The sequence below is a fragment of the Carassius gibelio genome, chromosome A3, assembly GCF_023724105.1.
Source record: "Carassius gibelio isolate Cgi1373 ecotype wild population from Czech Republic chromosome A3, carGib1.2-hapl.c, whole genome shotgun sequence".
NCBI classification, from domain to species: Eukaryota; Metazoa; Chordata; class Actinopteri; order Cypriniformes; family Cyprinidae; genus Carassius; species Carassius gibelio.
In genome coordinates this window covers 682,798-698,552 of record NC_068373.1, presented here as the reverse complement: position 1 = coordinate 698,552, position 15,755 = coordinate 682,798, and the positions used below count along the sequence as shown (strand labels likewise).

At 38.7% G+C, this 15,755-nt stretch overlaps 17 pseudogenes; all 17 read right to left on the bottom strand.

The window, feature by feature from the left end:
- Positions 1 to 1,153: 1,153 nt before the first annotated feature.
- On the bottom strand, positions 1,154 to 1,272 carry LOC127958679 (uncharacterized; annotated as a pseudogene).
- A 220-nt stretch (positions 1,273 to 1,492) lies between these two features.
- On the bottom strand, positions 1,493 to 1,611 carry LOC127960471 (uncharacterized; annotated as a pseudogene).
- Positions 1,612 to 1,966: 355 nt separating this feature from the next.
- On the bottom strand, positions 1,967 to 2,085 carry LOC127960459 (uncharacterized; annotated as a pseudogene).
- Positions 2,086 to 2,439: 354 nt separating this feature from the next.
- On the bottom strand, positions 2,440 to 2,558 carry LOC127960437 (uncharacterized; annotated as a pseudogene).
- Positions 2,559 to 3,814: 1,256 nt separating this feature from the next.
- LOC127965161 (uncharacterized) lies at positions 3,815 to 3,933 on the bottom strand (annotated as a pseudogene).
- A 1,403-nt stretch (positions 3,934 to 5,336) lies between these two features.
- LOC127958678 (uncharacterized) lies at positions 5,337 to 5,455 on the bottom strand (annotated as a pseudogene).
- Positions 5,456 to 5,675: 220 nt separating this feature from the next.
- Positions 5,676 to 5,794, bottom strand: LOC127960426 (uncharacterized; annotated as a pseudogene).
- A 355-nt stretch (positions 5,795 to 6,149) lies between these two features.
- Positions 6,150 to 6,268, bottom strand: LOC127960415 (uncharacterized; annotated as a pseudogene).
- A 354-nt stretch (positions 6,269 to 6,622) lies between these two features.
- Positions 6,623 to 6,741, bottom strand: LOC127960404 (uncharacterized; annotated as a pseudogene).
- Positions 6,742 to 8,264: 1,523 nt separating this feature from the next.
- LOC127965157 (uncharacterized) lies at positions 8,265 to 8,383 on the bottom strand (annotated as a pseudogene).
- Positions 8,384 to 8,751: 368 nt separating this feature from the next.
- LOC127960393 (uncharacterized) lies at positions 8,752 to 8,870 on the bottom strand (annotated as a pseudogene).
- A 1,384-nt stretch (positions 8,871 to 10,254) lies between these two features.
- On the bottom strand, positions 10,255 to 10,373 carry LOC127965146 (uncharacterized; annotated as a pseudogene).
- Positions 10,374 to 10,744: 371 nt separating this feature from the next.
- LOC127958677 (uncharacterized) lies at positions 10,745 to 10,863 on the bottom strand (annotated as a pseudogene).
- A 2,432-nt stretch (positions 10,864 to 13,295) lies between these two features.
- LOC127958676 (uncharacterized) lies at positions 13,296 to 13,414 on the bottom strand (annotated as a pseudogene).
- A 221-nt stretch (positions 13,415 to 13,635) lies between these two features.
- Positions 13,636 to 13,754, bottom strand: LOC127960371 (uncharacterized; annotated as a pseudogene).
- Positions 13,755 to 14,109: 355 nt separating this feature from the next.
- LOC127962357 (uncharacterized) lies at positions 14,110 to 14,228 on the bottom strand (annotated as a pseudogene).
- A 1,393-nt stretch (positions 14,229 to 15,621) lies between these two features.
- Positions 15,622 to 15,740, bottom strand: LOC127965139 (uncharacterized; annotated as a pseudogene).
- Positions 15,741 to 15,755: the final 15 nt, after the last annotated feature.

Below are 15,755 nucleotides of genomic sequence, written 5' to 3'. Positions count from 1 at the left end.
GGTTTTCCGAGGCGGTCTCCCATCCAAACACTAAACAGGTCCATAGCTGCTAAGATTCAAAGATTGGGCATTGACTCTTTTTGTTTCAAGATAATTATATAATTAGTACAAATTTCCAAAAATATTACAGCAACTGGTATTCTGAGGCGGTCTCCCATCCAAGCACTAAACAGGTCCATACCTCCTTAGATTCAAAGATTGGGCATTTACTCTTTTTTTTTTTTTTTGTTGCAAGATTATTATGTAATTAGTAAAAATTGCCAAAAATATTACAGCAACTGGTATTTCCCGGCCGTCTTCCATCCAAGTACTAACCAGGCAAAACCTGCTATTATTCAGAGATCGGGCATTGACTTTTTTTTTTTTTCAAGATTATTATATAATTTGTGAAAAATTTCCAAAAATCTTAAAGCAACTGGTATTACCAGGTTGTCTCCCATCCAATTACTAACCAGGCCCATACCTGCTAAGATTCAGATATGGGGCATTGACTCCTTTCTTTTTTTCTTGCAAGATTATTATATAATTTGTGAAAAATTTCCAAAAATCTTAAAGCAACTGGTATTACCAGGGGGTCTGCCATCCAATTACTAACCAGGCCGAAACCTGCTTAGTTTCCGAGCTCAGACATGATCTGGCATAGCCAGGGTGGAATGGCCATAAGCGAAGACTGCTGCAAAGAGAGAGCTATTTAAAGATCAGCCAATCTAATCGCCGGTACATTATACAGGACCAAACCTGCTTAGCTTCCGAGAGCAGACGAGATCAGGCATAGCCAGGTTGTTACGGTCGCAAGCGAAGGATACTGCAAAGAGAAGACTATTTAAAGATCAGCCAATCAAATCGCCCATACATTATATAAGTAGGAATGAAAATCCAAAAGCTTACAGCACCTGGTATTCCGAGGCGGTCTCCCATCCAAGCACTAACCAGGCCAATACCTGCTAAGATTAAGAGATCGGGCATTGGCTCTTTTTTTTTAAGATTATTATATAATTAGTAATAAATTTCCAATAATATTAGAGCACCTGGTATTACCAGGCGGTCTCCCATCCAGACACTAAACAGGTCCATGACTGCTAAGATTCAAAGAATGGGCATTGACTCTTTTTTTTTTCAAGATTATTATATAATTTGTGAAAAATTTACAAAAATCTTAGAGCAACTGGTATTACCAGGGGGTCTCCCATCCAATTACTAACCAGGCCCAAACCTGCTTAGCTTCCGAGCTCAGACATGATCTGGCATAGCCAGGGTGGTATGGCCATAAGCGAAGACTGCTGCAAAGAGAGAGCTATTTAAAGATCAGTCAATCTAATCGCCGGTACATTATATAAGTAGGAAAGAAAACCCTAAAGCTTAAAGCACCTGGTATTCCGAGGCGGTCTCCCATCCAGACACTAAACAGGTCCATGACTGCTAAGATTCAAAGAATGGGCATTGACTCTTTTTTTTTCAAGATTATTATATAATTTGTGAAAAATTTACAAAAATCTTAAAGCAACTGGTATTACCAGGGGGTCTCCCATCCAATTACTAACCAGGCCCAAACCTGCTTAGCTTCCGAGCTCAGACATGATCTGGCATAGACAGGGTGGTATGGCCATAAGCGAAGACTGCTGCAAAGAGAGAGCTATTTAAAGATCAGCCAATCTAATATAAGTAGGAAAGAAAACCCTAAAGCTTAAAGCACCTGGTATTCCCAGGCGGTCTCCCATCCAAGCACTAACCAGGCCAATACCTGCTAAGATTAAGAGATCGGGCATTGACTCTTTTTTTTTTTTTTTTTTTTTTAAGATTATTATATAATTAGTAATAAATTTCCAATAATATTAGAGCACCTGGTATTCCGAGGCGGTCTCCCATCCAGACACTAAACAGGTCCATGACTGCTAAGATTCAAAGAATGGGCATTGACTCTTTTTTTTTTCAAGATTATTATATAATTTGTGAAAAATTTACAAAAATCTTAAAGCAACTGGTATTACCAGGGGGTCTCCCATCCAATTACTAACCAGGCCCAAACCTGCTTAGCTTCCGAGCTCAGACATGATCTGGCATAGACAGGGTGGTATGGCCATAAGCGAAGACTGCTGCAAAGAGAGAGCTATTTAAAGATCAGCCAATCTAATATAAGTAGGAAAGAAAACCCTAAAGCTTAAAGCACCTGGTATTCCCAGGCGGTCTCCCATCCAAGCACTAACCAGGCCAATACCTGCTAAGATTAAGAGATCGGGCATTGACTCTTTTTTTTTTTTTTTTTTTTTAAGATTATTATATAATTAGTAATAAATTTCCAATAATATTAGAGCACCTGGTATTCCGAGGCGGTCTCCCATCCAGACACTAAACAGGTCCATGACTGCTAAGATTCAAAGAATGGGCATTGACTCTTTTTTTTTTCAAGATTATTATATAATTTGTGAAAAATTTACAAAAATCTTAAAGCAACTGGTATTACCAGGGGGTCTCCCATCCAATTACTAACCAGGCCCAAACCTGCTTAGCTTCCGAGCTCAGACATGATCTGGCATAGACAGGGTGGTATGGCCATAAGCGAAGACTGCTGCAAAGAGAGAGCTATTTAAAGATCAGCCAATCTAATATAAGTAGGAAAGAAAACCCTAAAGCTTAAAGCACCTGGTATTCCCAGGCGGTCTCCCATCCAAGCACTAACCAGGCCAATACCTGCTAAGATTAAGAGATCGGGCATTGACTCTTTTTTTTTTTTTTTTTTTTTTTTAGATTATTATATAATTAGTAATAAATTTCCAATAATATTAGAGCACCTGGTTTTCCGAGGCGGTCTCCCATCCAAACACTAAACAGGTCCATAGCTGCTAAGATTCAAAGATTGGGCATTGACTCTTTTTGTTTCAAGATAATTATATAATTAGTACAAATTTCCAAAAATATTACAGCAACTGGTATTCCGAGGCGGTCTCCCATCCAAACACTAAACAGGTCCATAGCTGCTAAGATTCAAAGATTGGGCATTGACTCTTTTTGTTTCAAGATAATTATATAATTAGTACAAATTTCCAAAAATATTACAGCAACTGGTATTCCGAGGCGGTCTCCCATCCAAGCACTAAACAGGTCCATACCTCCTAAGATTCAAAGATTGGGCATTTACTCTTTTTTTTTTTTTTTTGTTGCAAGATTATTATGTAATTAGTAAAAATTGCCAAAAATATTACAGCAACTGGTATTTCCCGGCTGTCTTCCATCCAAGTACTAACCAGGCAAAACCTGCTATTATTCAGAGATCGGGCATTGACTTTTTTTTTTTTTCTCAAGATTATTATATAATTTGTGAAAAATTTCCAAAAATCTTAAAGCAACTGGTATTACCAGGGTGTCTCCCATCCAATTACTAACCAGGCCCATACATGCTAAGATTCAGATATGGGGCATTGACTCCTTTCTTTTTTTCTTGCAAGATTATTATATAATTTGTGAAAAATTTCCAAAAATCTTAAAGCAACTGGTATTACCAGGGGGTCTGCCATCCAATTACTAACCAGGCCGAAACCTGCTTAGTTTCCGAGCTCAGACATGATCTGGCATAGCCAGGGTGGTATGGCCATAAGCGAAGACTGCTGCAAAGAGAGAGCTATTTAAAGATCAGTCAATCTAATCGCCGGTACATTATATAAGTAGGAAAGAAAACCCTAAAGCTTAAAGCACCTGGTATTCCGAGGCGGTCTCCCATCCAGACACTAAACAGGTCCATGACTGCTAAGATTCAAAGAATGGGCATTGACTCTTTTTTTTTCAAGATTATTATATAATTTGTGAAAAATTTACAAAAATCTTAAAGCAACTGGTATTACCAGGGGGTCTCCCATCCAATTACTAACCAGGCCCAAACCTGCTTAGCTTCCGAGCTCAGACATGATCTGGCATAGCCAGGGTGGTATGGCCATAAGCGAAGACTGCTGCAAAGAGAGAGCTATTTAAAGATCAGCCAATCTAATCGCCGGTACATTATATAAGTAGGAAAGAAAACCCTAAAGCTTAAAGCACCTGGTATTCCCAGGCGGTCTCCCATCCAAGCACTAACCAGGCCAATACCTGCTAAGATTAAGAGATCGGGCATTGACTTTTTTTTTTTTTTTTTTTTTTTTTTTAAAGATTATTATATAATTAGTAATGAATTTCCAATAATATTAGAGCACCTGGTTTTCCGAGGCGGTCTCCCATCCAAACACTAAACAGGTCCATAGCTGCTAAGATTCAAAGATTGGGCATTGACTCTTTTTGTTTCAAGATAATTATATAATTAGTACAAATTTCCAAAAATATTACAGCAACTGGTATTCTGAGGCGGTCTCCCATCCAAGCACTAAACAGGTCCATACCTCCTTAGATTCAAAGATTGGGCATTTACTCTTTTTTTTTTTTTTTGTTGCAAGATTATTATGTAATTAGTAAAAATTGCCAAAAATATTACAGCAACTGGTATTTCCCGGCCGTCTTCCATCCAAGTACTAACCAGGCAAAACCTGCTATTATTCAGAGATCGGGCATTGACTTTTTTTTTTTTTCAAGATTATTATATAATTTGTGAAAAATTTCCAAAAATCTTAAAGCAACTGGTATTACCAGGTTGTCTCCCATCCAATTACTAACCAGGCCCATACCTGCTAAGATTCAGATATGGGGCATTGACTCCTTTCTTTTTTTCTTGCAAGATTATTATATAATTTGTGAAAAATTTCCAAAAATCTTAAAGCAACTGGTATTACCAGGGGGTCTGCCATCCAATTACTAACCAGGCCGAAACCTGCTTAGTTTCCGAGCTCAGACATGATCTGGCATAGCCAGGGTGGAATGGCCATAAGCGAAGACTGCTGCAAAGAGAGAGCTATTTAAAGATCAGCCAATCTAATCGCCGGTACATTATACAGGACCAAACCTGCTTAGCTTCCGAGAGCAGACGAGATCAGGCATAGCCAGGTTGTTACGGTCGCAAGCGAAGGATACTGCAAAGAGAAGACTATTTAAAGATCAGCCAATCAAATCGCCCATACATTATATAAGTAGGAATGAAAATCCAAAAGCTTACAGCACCTGGTATTCCGAGGCGGTCTCCCATCCAAGCACTAACCAGGCCAATACCTGCTAAGATTAAGAGATCGGGCATTGGCTCTTTTTTTTTAAGATTATTATATAATTAGTAATAAATTTCCAATAATATTAGAGCACCTGGTATTACCAGGCGGTCTCCCATCCAGACACTAAACAGGTCCATGACTGCTAAGATTCAAAGAATGGGCATTGACTCTTTTTTTTTTCAAGATTATTATATAATTTGTGAAAAATTTACAAAAATCTTAGAGCAACTGGTATTACCAGGGGGTCTCCCATCCAATTACTAACCAGGCCCAAACCTGCTTAGCTTCCGAGCTCAGACATGATCTGGCATAGCCAGGGTGGTATGGCCATAAGCGAAGACTGCTGCAAAGAGAGAGCTATTTAAAGATCAGTCAATCTAATCGCCGGTACATTATATAAGTAGGAAAGAAAACCCTAAAGCTTAAAGCACCTGGTATTCCGAGGCGGTCTCCCATCCAGACACTAAACAGGTCCATGACTGCTAAGATTCAAAGAATGGGCATTGACTCTTTTTTTTTCAAGATTATTATATAATTTGTGAAAAATTTACAAAAATCTTAAAGCAACTGGTATTACCAGGGGGTCTCCCATCCAATTACTAACCAGGCCCAAACCTGCTTAGCTTCCGAGCTCAGACATGATCTGGCATAGACAGGGTGGTATGGCCATAAGCGAAGACTGCTGCAAAGAGAGAGCTATTTAAAGATCAGCCAATCTAATATAAGTAGGAAAGAAAACCCTAAAGCTTAAAGCACCTGGTATTCCCAGGCGGTCTCCCATCCAAGCACTAACCAGGCCAATACCTGCTAAGATTAAGAGATCGGGCATTGACTCTTTTTTTTTTTTTTTTTTTTTTAAGATTATTATATAATTAGTAATAAATTTCCAATAATATTAGAGCACCTGGTATTCCGAGGCGGTCTCCCATCCAGACACTAAACAGGTCCATGACTGCTAAGATTCAAAGAATGGGCATTGACTCTTTTTTTTTTCAAGATTATTATATAATTTGTGAAAAATTTACAAAAATCTTAAAGCAACTGGTATTACCAGGGGGTCTCCCATCCAATTACTAACCAGGCCCAAACCTGCTTAGCTTCCGAGCTCAGACATGATCTGGCATAGACAGGGTGGTATGGCCATAAGCGAAGACTGCTGCAAAGAGAGAGCTATTTAAAGATCAGCCAATCTAATATAAGTAGGAAAGAAAACCCTAAAGCTTAAAGCACCTGGTATTCCCAGGCGGTCTCCCATCCAAGCACTAACCAGGCCAATACCTGCTAAGATTAAGAGATCGGGCATTGACTCTTTTTTTTTTTTTTTTTTTTTAAGATTATTATATAATTAGTAATAAATTTCCAATAATATTAGAGCACCTGGTATTCCGAGGCGGTCTCCCATCCAGACACTAAACAGGTCCATGACTGCTAAGATTCAAAGAATGGGCATTGACTCTTTTTTTTTTCAAGATTATTATATAATTTGTGAAAAATTTACAAAAATCTTAAAGCAACTGGTATTACCAGGGGGTCTCCCATCCAATTACTAACCAGGCCCAAACCTGCTTAGCTTCCGAGCTCAGACATGATCTGGCATAGACAGGGTGGTATGGCCATAAGCGAAGACTGCTGCAAAGAGAGAGCTATTTAAAGATCAGCCAATCTAATATAAGTAGGAAAGAAAACCCTAAAGCTTAAAGCACCTGGTATTCCCAGGCGGTCTCCCATCCAAGCACTAACCAGGCCAATACCTGCTAAGATTAAGAGATCGGGCATTGACTCTTTTTTTTTTTTTTTTTTTTTTTTAGATTATTATATAATTAGTAATAAATTTCCAATAATATTAGAGCACCTGGTTTTCCGAGGCGGTCTCCCATCCAAACACTAAACAGGTCCATAGCTGCTAAGATTCAAAGATTGGGCATTGACTCTTTTTGTTTCAAGATAATTATATAATTAGTACAAATTTCCAAAAATATTACAGCAACTGGTATTCCGAGGCGGTCTCCCATCCAAACACTAAACAGGTCCATAGCTGCTAAGATTCAAAGATTGGGCATTGACTCTTTTTGTTTCAAGATAATTATATAATTAGTACAAATTTCCAAAAATATTACAGCAACTGGTATTCCGAGGCGGTCTCCCATCCAAGCACTAAACAGGTCCATACCTCCTAAGATTCAAAGATTGGGCATTTACTCTTTTTTTTTTTTTTTTGTTGCAAGATTATTATGTAATTAGTAAAAATTGCCAAAAATATTACAGCAACTGGTATTTCCCGGCTGTCTTCCATCCAAGTACTAACCAGGCAAAACCTGCTATTATTCAGAGATCGGGCATTGACTTTTTTTTTTTTTCTCAAGATTATTATATAATTTGTGAAAAATTTCCAAAAATCTTAAAGCAACTGGTATTACCAGGGTGTCTCCCATCCAATTACTAACCAGGCCCATACATGCTAAGATTCAGATATGGGGCATTGACTCCTTTCTTTTTTTCTTGCAAGATTATTATATAATTTGTGAAAAATTTCCCAAAATCTTAAAGCAACTGGTATTACCAGGGGGTCTGCCATCCAATTACTAACCAGGCCGAAACCTGCTTAGTTTCCGAGCTCAGACATGATCTGGCATAGCCAGGGTGGAATGGCCATAAGCGAAGACTGCTGCAAAGAGAGAGCTATTTAAAGATCAGCCAATCTAATCGCCGGTACATTATACAGGACCAAACCTGCTTAGCTTCCGAGAGCAGACGAGATCAGGCATAGCCAGGTTGTTACGGTCGCAAGCGAAGGATACTGCAAAGAGAAGACTATTTAAAGATCAGCCAATCAAATCGCCCATACATTATATAAGTAGGAATGAAAATCCAAAAGCTTACAGCACCTGGTATTCCGAGGCGGTCTCCCATCCAAGCACTAACCAGGCCAATACCTGCTAAGATTAAGAGATCGGGCATTGGCTCTTTTTTTTTAAGATTATTATATAATTAGTAATAATTTTCCAATAATATTAGAGCACCTGGTATTACCAGGGGGTCTCCCATCCAAACACTACACAGGTCAATGACTGCTAAGATTCAAAGAATGGGCATTCACTCTTTTTTTTTCAAGATTATTATATAATTTGTGAAAAATTTACAAAAATCTTAAAGCAACTGGTATTACCAGGGGGTCTCCCATCCAATTACTAACCAGGCCCAAACCTGCTTAGCTTCCGAGCTCAGACATGATCTGGCATAGCCAGGGTGGTATGGCCATAAGCGAAGACTGCTGCAAAGAGAGAGCTATTTAAAGATCAGTCAATCTAATCGCCGGTACATTATATAAGTAGGAAAGAAAACCCTAAAGCTTAAAGCACCTGGTATTCCCAGGCGGTCTCCCATCCAAGCACTAACCAGGCCAATACCTGCTAAGATTAAGAGATCGGGCATTGACTCTTTTTTTTTTTTTTTTTTTTTAAGATTATTATATAATTAGTAATAAATTTCCAATAATATTAGAGCACCTGGTATTCCGAGGCGGTCTCCCATCCAGACACTAAACAGGTCCATGACTGCTAAGATTCAAAGAATGGGCATTGACTCTTTTTTTTTTCAAGATTATTATATAATTTGTGAAAAATTTACAAAAATCTTAAAGCAACTGGTATTACCAGGGGGTCTCCCATCCAATTACTAACCAGGCCCAAACCTGCTTAGCTTCCGAGCTCAGACATGATCTGGCATAGACAGGGTGGTATGGCCATAAGCGAAGACTGCTGCAAAGAGAGAGCTATTTAAAGATCAGCCAATCTAATATAAGTAGGAAAGAAAACCCTAAAGCTTAAAGCACCTGGTATTCCCAGGCGGTCTCCCATCCAAGCACTAACCAGGCCAATACCTGCTAAGATTAAGAGATCGGGCATTGACTCTTTTTTTTTTTTTTTTAAAGATTATTATATAATTAGTAATAAATTTCCAATAATATTAGAGCACCTGGTTTTCCGAGGCGGTCTCCCATCCAAACACTAAACAGGTCCATAGCTGCTAAGATTCAAAGATTGGGCATTGACTCTTTTTGTTTCAAGATAATTATATAATTAGTACAAATTTCCAAAAATATTACAGCAACTGGTATTCCGAGGCGGTCTCCCATCCATGCACTAAACAGGTCCATACCTCCTAAGATTCAAAGATTGGGCATTTACTCTTTTTTTTTTTTTTTTTTTGTTGCAAGATTATTATGTAATTAGTAAAAATTGCCAAAAATATTACAGCAACTGGTATTTCCCGGCCGTCTTCCATCCAAGTACTAACCAGGCAAAACCTGCTATTATTCAGAGATCGGGCATTGACTTTTTTTTTTTTTTCAAGATTATTATATAATTTGTGAAAAATTTCCAAAAATCTTAAAGCAACTGGTATTACCAGGGTGTCTCCCATCCAATTACTAACCAGGCCCATACCTGCTAAGATTCAGATATGGGGCATTGACTCCTTTCTTTTTTTCTTGCAAGATTATTATATAATTTGTGAAAAATTTCCAAAAATCTTAAAGCAACTGGTATTACCAGGGGGTCTGCCATCCAATTACTAACCAGGCCGAAACCTGCTTAGTTTCCGAGCTCAGACATGATCTGGCATAGCCAGGGTGGAATGGCCATAAGCGAAGACTGCTGCAAAGAGAGAGCTATTTAAAGATCAGCCAATCTAATCGCCGGTACATTATACAGGACCAAACCTGCTTAGCTTCCGAGAGCAGACGAGATCAGGCATAGCCAGGTTGTTACGGTCGCAAGCGAAGGATACTGCAAAGAGAAGACTATTTAAAGATCAGCCAATCAAATCGCCAATACATTATATAAGTAGGAATGAAAATCCAAAAGCTTACAGCACCTGGTATTCCGAGGCGGTCTCCCATCCAAGCACTAACCAGGCCAATACCTGCTAAGATTAAGAGATCGGGCATTGGCTCTTTTTTTTAAGATTATTATATAATTAGTAATAAATTTCCAATAATATTAGAGCACCTGGTATTACCAGGGGGTCTCCCATCCAAACACTACACAGGTCAATGACTGCTAAGATTCAAAGATTGGGCATTCACTCTTTTTTTTTTCAAGATTATTATATAATTTGTGAAAAATTTACAAAAATCTTAAAGCAACTGGTATTACCAGGGGGTCTCCCATCCAATTACTAACCAGGCCCAAACCTGCTTAGCTTCCGAGCTCAGACATGATCTGGCATAGCCAGGGTGGTATGGCCATAAGCGAAGACTGCTGCAAAGAGAGAGCTATTTAAAGATCAGTCAATCTAATCGCCGGTACATTATATAAGTAGGAAAGAAAACCCTAAAGCTTAAAGCACCTGGTATTCCCAGGCGGTCTCCCATCCAAGCACTAACCAGGCCAATACCTGCTAAGATTAAGAGATCGGGCATTGACTCTTTTTTTTTTTTTTTTTTTTTTTTAAGATTATTATATAATTAGTAATAAATTTCCAATAATATTAGAGCACCTGGTATTCCGAGGCGGTCTCCCATCCAGACACTAAACAGGTCCATGACTGCTAAGATTCAAAGAATGGGCATTGACTCTTTTTTTTTTCAAGATTATTATATAATTTGTGAAAAATTTACAAAAATCTTAGAGCAACTGGTATTACCAGGGGGTCTCCCATCCAATTACTAACCAGGCCCAAACCTGCTTAGCTTCCGAGCTCAGACATGATCTGGCATAGCCAGGGTGGTATGGCCATAAGCGAAGACTGCTGCAAAGAGAGAGCTATTTAAAGATCAGCCAATCTAATCGCCGGTACATTATATAAGTAGGAAAGAAAACCCTAAAGCTTAAAGCACCTGGTATTCCCAGGCGGTCTCCCATCCAAGCACTAACCAGGCCAATACCTGCTAAGATTAAGAGATCGGGCATTGACTTTTTTTTTTTTTTTTTTTTTTTTTTAAAGATTATTATATAATTAGTAATGAATTTCCAATAATATTAGAGCACCTGGTTTTCCGAGGCGGTCTCCCATCCAAACACTAAACAGGTCCATAGCTGCTAAGATTCAAAGATTGGGCATTGACTCTTTTTGTTTCAAGATAATTTTATAATTAGTACAAATTTCCAAAAATATTACAGCAACTGGTATTCTGAGGCGGTCTCCCATCCAAGCACTAAACAGGTCCATACCTCCTAAGATTCAAAGATTGGGCATTTACTCTTTTTTTTTTTTTTGTTGCAAGATTATTATGTAATTAGTAAAAATTGCCAAAAATATTACAGCAACTGGTATTTCCCGGCCGTCTTCCATCCAAGTACTAACCAGGCAAAACCTGCTATTATTCAGAGATCGGGCATTGACTTTTTTTTTTTTTTTCAAGATTATTATATAATTTGTGAAAAATTTCCAAAAATCTTAAAGCAACTGGTATTACCAGGGTGTCTCCCATCCAATTACTAACCAGGCCCATACCTGCTAAGATTCAGATATGGGGCATTGACTCCTTTCTTTTTTTCTTGCAAGATTATTATATAATTTGTGAAAAATTTCCAAAAATCTTAAAGCAACTGGTATTACCAGGGGGTCTGCCATCCAATTACTAACCAGGCCGAAACCTGCTTAGTTTCCGAGCTCAGACATGATCTGGCATAGCCAGGGTGGAATGGCCATAAGCGAAGACTGCTGCAAAGAGAGAGCTATTTAAAGATCAGCCAATCTAATCGCCGGTACATTATACAGGACCAAACCTGCTTAGCTTCCGAGAGCAGACGAGATCAGGCATAGCCAGGTTGTTACGGTCGCAAGCGAAGGATACTGCAAAGAGAAGACTATTTAAAGATCAGCCAATCAAATCGCCCATACATTATATAAGTAGGAATGAAAATCCAAAAGCTTACAGCACCTGGTATTCCGAGGCGGTCTCCCATCCAAGCACTAACCAGGCCAATACCTGCTAAGATTAAGAGATCGGGCATTGGCTCTTTTTTTTAAGATTATTATATAATTAGTAATAAATTTCCAATAATATTAGAGCACCTGGTATTACCAGGGGGTCTCCCATCCAAACACTACACAGGTCCATAGCTGCTAAGATTCAAAGATTGGGCATTGACTCTTATTGTTTCAAGATAATTATATAATTAGTACAAATTTCCAAAAATATTACAGCAACTGGTATTCTGAGGCGGTCTCCCATCCAAGCACTAAACAGGTCCATACCTCCTTAGATTCAAAGATTGGGCATTTACTCTTTTTTTTTTTTTTGTTGCAAGATTATTATGTAATTAGTAAAAATTGCCAAAAATATTACAGCAACTGGTATTTCCCGGCCGTCTTCCATCCAAGTACTAACCAGGCAAAACCTGCTATTATTCAGAGATCGGGCATTGACTTTTTTTTTTTTTTCAAGATTATTATATAATTTGTGAAAAATTTCCAAAAATCTTAAAGCAACTGGTATTACCAGGGTGTCTCCCATCCAATTACTAACCAGGCCCATACCTGCTAAGATTCAGATATGGGGCATTGACTCCTTTCTTTTTTTCTTGCAAGATTATTATATAATTTGTGAAAAATTTCCAAAAATCTTAAAGCAACTGGTATTACCAGGGGGTCTGCCATCCAATTACTAACCAGGCCGAAACCTGCTTAGTTTCCGAGCTCAGACATGATCTGGCATAGCCAGGGTGGAATGGCCATAAGCGAAGACTGCTGCAAAGAGAGAGCTATTTAAAGATCAGCCAATCTAATCGCCGGTACATTATACAGGACCAAACCTGCTTAGCTTCCGAGAGCAGACGAGATCAGGCATAGCCAGGTTGTTACGGTCGCAAGCGAAGGATACTGCAAAGAGAAGACTATTTAAAGATCAGCCAATCAAATCGCCCATACATTATATAAGTAGGAATGAAAATCCAAAAGCTTACAGCACCTGGTATTCCGAGGCGGTCTCCCATCCAAGCACTAACCAGGCCAATACCTGCTAAGATTAAGAGATCGGGCATTGGCTCTTTTTTTTTAAGATTATTATATAATTAGTAATAAATTTCCAATAATATTAGAGCACCTGGTATTACCAGGCGGTCTCCCATCCAGACACTAAACAGGTCCATGACTGCTAAGATTCAAAGAATGGGCATTGACTCTTTTTTTTTTCAAGATTATTATATAATTTGTGAAAAATTTACAAAAATCTTAGAGCAACTGGTATTACCAGGGGGTCTCCCATCCAATTACTAACCAGGCCCAAACCTGCTTAGCTTCCGAGCTCAGACATGATCTGGCATAGCCAGGGTGGTATGGCCATAAGCGAAGACTGCTGCAAAGAGAGAGCTATTTAAAGATCAGTCAATCTAATCGCCGGTACATTATATAAGTAGGAAAGAAAACCCTAAAGCTTAAAGCACCTGGTATTCCGAGGCGGTCTCCCATCCAGACACTAAACAGGTCCATGACTGCTAAGATTCAAAGAATGGGCATTGACTCTTTTTTTTTTCAAGATTATTATATAATTTGTGAAAAATTTACAAAAATCTTAAAGCAACTGGTATTACCAGGGGGTCTCCCATCCAATTACTAACCAGGCCCAAACCTGCTTAGCTTCCGAGCTCAGACATGATCTGGCATAGACAGGGTGGTATGGCCATAAGCGAAGACTGCTGCAAAGAGAGAGCTATTTAAAGATCAGCCAATCTAATATAAGTAGGAAAGAAAACCCTAAAGCTTAAAGCACCTGGTATTCCCAGGCGGTCTCCCATCCAAGCACTAACCAGGCCAATACCTGCTAAGATTAAGAGATCGGGCATTGACTCTTTTTTTTTTTTTTTTTTTTTTAAGATTATTATATAATTAGTAATAAATTTCCAATAATATTAGAGCACCTGGTATTCCGAGGCGGTCTCCCATCCAGACACTAAACAGGTCCATGACTGCTAAGATTCAAAGAATGGGCATTGACTCTTTTTTTTTTCAAGATTATTATATAATTTGTGAAAAATTTACAAAAATCTTAAAGCAACTGGTATTACCAGGGGGACTCCCATCCAATTACTAACCAGGCCCAAACCTGCTTAGCTTCCGAGCTCAGACATGATCTGGCATAGACAGGGTGGTATGGCCATAAGCGAAGACTGCTGCAAAGAGAGAGCTATTTAAAGATCAGCCAATCTAATATAAGTAGGAAAGAAAACCCTAAAGTTTAAAGCACCTGGTATTCCCAGGCGGTCTCCCATCCAAGCACTAACCAGGCCAATACCTGCTAAGATTAAGAGATCGGGCATTGACTCTTTTTTTTTTTTTTTTTTTTTTTTTAAGATTATTATATAATTAGTAATAAATTTCCAATAATATTAGAGCACCTGGTTTTCCGAGGCGGTCTCCCATCCAAACACTAAACAGGTCCATAGCTGCTAAGATTCAAAGATTGGGCATTGACTCTTTTTGTTTCAAGATAATTATATAATTAGTACAAATTTCCAAAAATATTACAGCAACTGGTATTCCGAGGCGGTCTCCCATCCAAGCACTAAACAGGTCCATACCTCCTAAGATTCAAAGATTGGGCATTTACTCTTTTTTTTTTTGTTGTTGTTGCAAGATTATTATGTAATTAGTAAAAATTGCCAAAAATATTACAGCAACTGGTATTTCCCGGCCGTCTTCCATCCAAGTACTAACCAGGCAAAACCTGCTATTATTCAGAGATCGGGCATTGACTTTTTTTTTTTTTTTTCAAGATTATTATATAATTTGTGAAAAATTTCCAAAAATCTTAAAGCAACTGGTATTACCAGGGTGTCTCCCATCCAATTACTAACCAGGCCCATACATGCTAAGATTCAGATATGGGGCATTGACTCCTTTCTTTTTTTCTTGCAAGATTATTATATAATTTGTGAAAAATTTCCCAAAATCTTAAAGCAACTGGTATTACCAGGGGGTCTGCCATCCAATTACTAACCAGGCCGAAACCTGCTTAGTTTCCGAGCTCAGACATGATCTGGCATAGCCAGGGTGGAATGGCCATAAGCGAAGACTGCTGCAAAGAGAGAGCTATTTAAAGATCAGCCAATCTAATCGCCGGTACATTATACAGGACCAAACCTGCTTAGCTTCCGAGAGCAGACGAGATCAGGCATAGCCAGGTTGTTACGGTCGCAAGCGAAGGATACTGCAAAGAGAAGACTATTTAAAGATCAGCCAATCAAATCGCCCATACATTATATAAGTAGGAATGAAAATCCAAAAGCTTACAGCACCTGGTATTCCGAGGCGGTCTCCCATCCAAGCACTAACCAGGCCAATACCTGCTAAGATTAAGAGATCGGGCATTGGCTCTTTTTTTTTAAGATTATTATATAATTAGTAATACATTTCCAATAATATTAGAGCACCTGGTATTACCAGGGGGTCTCCCATCCAAACACTACACAGGTCAATGACTGCTAAGATTCAAAGAATGGGCATTCACTCTTTTTTTTTTCAAGATTATTATATAATTTGTGAAAAATTTACAAAAATCTTAAAGCAACTGGTATTACCAGGGGGTCTCCCATCCAATTACTAACCAGGCCCAAACCTGCTTAGCTTCCGAGCTCAGACATGATCTGGCATAGCCAGGGTGGTATGGCCATAAGCGAAGACTGCTGCAAA